General features: G+C 42.6%; 1 long non-coding RNA gene across 1 annotated transcript; it reads left to right on the top strand.

Moving 5' to 3' along the window:
- Window positions 1-611: 611 nt before the first annotated feature.
- On the top strand, window positions 612-1,364 carry LOC308087344. Its single transcript, XR_013933321.1, has 3 exons — window positions 612-642; window positions 873-908; window positions 1,055-1,364. It is a non-coding gene; the product is annotated as an uncharacterized lncRNA (long non-coding RNA).
- Window positions 1,365-5,210: the final 3,846 nt, after the last annotated feature.

Below are 5,210 nucleotides of genomic sequence, written 5' to 3'. Positions count from 1 at the left end.
CTAGACCGGATACGGAAACTACAGCGATTTTTTTTTCAAGCCACCTAATTTTCCAGGTACAGTGGTGACACTGTCAGTTATGACACTAAAAAACACTGGCAAAACCAAATGTAATTGCATGAAAGCTTTACAAGCATTTAGTTCAGGTTATGTGTTCAAAGGTTACAGCGTCCACTATTCATGTCTTGTGTTCCCTTCTTTTAGCCTCTGGAGGAAGCTGCTCGGAGGATAACCAGCCTAATAATGGTAAGTGAACCACTTCACACTACTACCTCAGGGTGGACAGATTGTAAATGTGCTTTAGATAGAATTCATAGTTCATGTTTTGTGTTCTCTCATTTTAGGCTTTGGTGGAAGCTTCTTGGCTGAGTTGGAGTCAATGGACCCCTGCAATCATGGTAAGTAGACTAATAGGCTAGATGATTCTCTCAGCCACTCTTGGAGACCATACACTGACTGGAAATGTTAGTTAAATGGGTGGTAATGTAAAGTTGAGTGCATATATGAATTCAGTGTCTCACTATTTTGCAAGGATCTGTTAATGTTGGCACGATATTATATGAGAACTTGTATTTTACAGTGACTAATTAGGGCTATTTTAATCCATTTTAGGAGGGAACCACACTGGACAAGTAAGGAATGGTATGTCTGTTGTTCCTGTGTCAACAAGAGCCTTTTTATACATTTGTGATTATTTTATTAGCCATTACTAAACAGTTGCTGTGCCTTGGCTATTGTGCCATGACATACTGTAACTTATTAAAGACTGACATATTTGAACTTATAGCTCCTGCTACTCTAAACATTAAAACATACAGTCTTGATAAATTGCATACAAGCTTTTTTTAATATTTTAATTGTCCTCTTTTTAGACTTCGCTGGCAATCATCACCCCCAAGGCTATAAAGGTGAGTTAACTAACACATTCTCAAATCACTTTTTTTTTTTACCACCAGACATGCACTAGGTACACTTGCTAGTGTATATGGTGCTCATTGATAACTACTTTGATGGTGCTTATTTGCCTTATTTTGTTCTGTCTGTCTTTCTCTAGGAATGCCAATGTATAACTCCAGCCCCTACCACACTGTGCCATCAGAGAAAACAAGGAATAAGAAGAGGGCCTTCAAGGACACGCTGATGCAGGACTGCATGTTTGGTGAGTCAATCTGCACCTCAAAATACTAGGTTTACTACAGTGGATTTGGCAATTTTTATGATGGATATTTAATTTAATTAAGTATTTTAACTTTTATCTCAAGTAAATAAGAACAGATGCATTTTCCTCACCATGGAATGAGCCTGATGGAAAATGCATCAACTCTTAAAGAAGCACTTCACCCATTTCCAACCTTAACTTCATATAAGTGGTCCTCTGTAATGCTCACAATAAGATGGCACCATTTCTGTCTCAGAGGTGGTCTTTGCCTGTGGACAGTTCAGAAACCTGCCTACCAGTGACATCATTTCAAGCTAATGGACATTGAAAATGATGACCTGTCATGTCACTGGTAGGCAGGTTTCTGAGCTGTCCACTGCCCTCCTCTGAACAGAGTAGACATGAATGGTGGCATGTTTTACGAGCATTTGTGTGGATCAATTATATGACTATGGGGTTGAAAATGGGTGAAGTGCTCCTAAGGCCACCTGCCAGCTTTCTTATTTATCTTTATAACGTTTTTTTTTTACTTTTTTCCCCAGCGGCTGCGAAAGGGCCTTTCTGTGTGGAGTTTGCATGTTCTCCCCGTGTCTCCTAGGGTAGGTACCCTCACAAAAACATGCCGTAATCCTGGTCACTATACTGCCTCCCCCTGGCCAGCCGATTTTGTAACCCTATTTTTTACACCCAGTGCCAATTGTCTATGTAATCCTGGGCACTACCTTCCCTCTGCCAACCTAGGGAGGCTAGGGCCGAGCTCATGCCTCCTTCAATGCATGAGAGCCAACTGACCTTCTTGTCACCTGACAGGGGGGAGTTTCACTGGTTGGACGTAGCGTGTGGAAGGAACACGTTATTCCAACCAGTTCCCTTCCCCTCCATCAGGCGCCCCGGCTGACCAGGGGGAGGCAGTATAGTGACCAGGATTACTGCATGTTTTTGTGAGGGTATTAACTACCCTAGGAGACACGGGGAGAACATGCAAACTCCACACAGAAAGGCCCTTTCGCCAACCCCACCTAGGGTATGGGCACTGATGACGCGGAGGAGAGAACACACCCCCAGCGTCCCCTGCAGGAATCGAACCCAGGACCTTCTAGCTGTGAGGCGACAGCACTACCGACTGTGCCACCGTGCCCCCCTACTAATATTTCCTATAACTAATTAATTAAAGTCTAACACATCAATCTTCTTCTTCTTCTTGCGTATGTCATCAGATCCTCAGCTCCGTTGCAGCAAGCCAGTCCAGCGTCTCGTCATCCAGGTTCATCAGGCCTAGGTCGCCATGTGGTGGGCGGTGTTTCGGGCAGCTGGTCATGATGTGTTCCACAGTCTGTAGGGGGTCTCCAGGTTCACAGTGGGCACTGTCCGAGAGGCCCCACTGTTGCATTGCTGCCTCGACGGTCATGGCACGATGACCTGTGCCACGGCCTGCTGTTCTGATGGCTCCCACCATTCATCTGAACGGAGCTGGCGATCACGTATCCGCGTGCACCCCATCCCCTGCACTCCTCCACAGTCACCCAACACAAACACCAAGCATGACGAATGTCCACTACCATGGAGAGGGTCGTTCGATGGCGACAGACATCCTAGCGGTCAGCGAGCCCCGACCTGACCTGAAGGCAAGATGGGAGGAGGCCCAGAGCACCTCCCCATCGTTCGACGAACTGATGGACCAAGCGGACGTGCTGATGCACTACGGTATATTAATCACAACATGAACATTAGTATTCACTCTCAACAATATTCGGTGTCCGGAGCGCTCTGCTTGCTGCTGAAACATTGGTAATTCATATTGGTCTTATAACTTCTGTTATTGGTTAGGGATTCACATTTAATTGTAACTAAGATTAGGGATTCATTAATAAAACATCAATGATGAGTAACTTCTGTCTGTCTATTCTCTTGGGTCTGTGTCCTTCCTGAGCAATCCAAACGATCACGTTCAGAGGTTTTGCTACCAGATAACCAGCAGGTAACTTAGGATGTGGCCTCCAACAGCTCCCACCTGTGGGGGAATGATGCTCTATTCATATACTGTAGGTGGCCCAGCCATAACAGAAGTCATGTTGAAATTGTACAGGTATAATTACAAACTGGAGTAATTTAATTTAACCTGGTGGTCAAACTGGATGTCCATGTACTTCCCAAAGCGACTTGAGTTGTCATTCTTCAGGGTTTTGGCATTTCCAAAAGCCTGGCAGGGGAAAAGGAGTGTCCCGGAGCTTAATTTAATTTAATTTAATTTTATATCTTTTTTTTTTATCCAGCTGTTTGACACTTTAAAAGCCATAATGTTTCATGTTTTCATATTATAACTTGTTTAAATAAAGTGTTAAAGTTCTACATTGGGGTTTCTATTGGATTTGATTAATGTGTACAAACTTATCACCTATTTCACCTATTTTATAGGTGATATAGGTATCATATAATTATGTTTCATTGCATATATGTAGATATAGGTACATACAGGTCATATATGTACCTATATGTTACATACAGGTCATATGTACCTATATGTTACATACATAAAATTGGCACCTTTCCTATATGTATATGCACATATATGTACATATATGTACATATATGTATATGCACATATATGTACATATATGCATATATGTGCACATATATGTACATATACATATAGGAAAGGTGCCAATTTTATGTATGCGAACATATATGCGGTCCTATATTACAAACATATATGACGCATATAGGTTCTTTCCATGTGGGTTAAGTGATAAATGATGTTCTTTATCAATAACAGTAGCCCTTACTGAGATCCTACAGTTGGTAATAATGTCCTCAGAGACTGCTACAGTGTCTGAGTCAGGTCGGACCCAGTGTAGGGATACTCCGGTTCTCGCACAGAGGTCATTGAGGTCAGGCCAATCTGACGACACCCCGAACCCAGTAGCATGTGAGTCCATTTTAAGGTTGGGCTTTCTTTTGAACCCCAGTAAACTTGGCTCGCCCTCTCTTGCCAGGGGCACTTTACGCCGGTTCATATTTAGAAACAGAGAAGATCTAGCAAGTTCCCTGACAGTCTTGTCATCACTGTTTAGCATGCTTAGGAGGTGAGCCAGCCTTGTGGCATTATATATCCACTCCACATTTGGGACTTGGACTGCCAAGCATTGCTCTCATCTTCTACATTAACGTTGGCATTTACAACGGGTGTGTATGTATTAAGCCAGTTTAGGTTGAGGAACCGCCACCAACTTTCGCGTGCTGTGTCGGGCGCTGTCGCACTTCGGGCACACACACACACACACACACACACACACACACACACACACACACACACACACACACACACACACACACACACACACACACACACACACACACACACACACACAAACTGTCATGCGACGAAGTTGGGAATTGAAAATAAATATGAAATATCTCCATATGAAATATGGAGATACATGGTTTCTGCCCGACAGCGACAATATATGACATAACCCCTAAAGTCTTCACCAGAGTCATATTACTCTACTTCTATATTGCCGTATTACTTATTAATTACTTACATTATTATATTATAACTTGTATTATACCTTGTGTCATGTCTGCTGGACATTACCACACAAACATCTCAGTGGACATACATGTATGCATGTGGCCAATACAATCTTTGACCGTTGAAGTAACAGACAAAACTGACGTTTGATTCAAACATGTAAACTGTGCTTATTGCTGTCATCACCCTAATGCTATGTGTGTAAATGCTTCAAATGCGTTATTATAGTCTTTAACCACTTCTGGGGAAGGGGAGTATTTGCCAGAAACAGACTTGGTGTAGAACAGGCTACTTCATTTATTTCATATATATATGTTTTTTTTACATTAAGCACTTGAACCGCTATTGAGGCGAACATTAGCTAAAATAGCAGAATTACAACCTCACAACACCTCGTGCTGTGAGGCGTTGTGAGCTTGTAAATCGTCTATTCTCAGCAAAGAGGTTTGGTGTAGAAGGAAAAACAGAGCAGACCAAGTGCAGAGCCAAAGGTCAAGTTTACTAAGTATTGAGGGTTTA

This window comes from Gymnoscopelus braueri (genome assembly GCF_963280865.1).
Source record: "Gymnoscopelus braueri genome assembly, chromosome: 6".
In the NCBI taxonomy this organism is placed as follows: Eukaryota; Metazoa; Chordata; class Actinopteri; order Myctophiformes; family Myctophidae; genus Gymnoscopelus; species Gymnoscopelus braueri.
The sequence above is the reverse complement of the archived record's forward strand: the minus strand, read 5'-3'. Positions and strand labels throughout refer to the sequence as shown.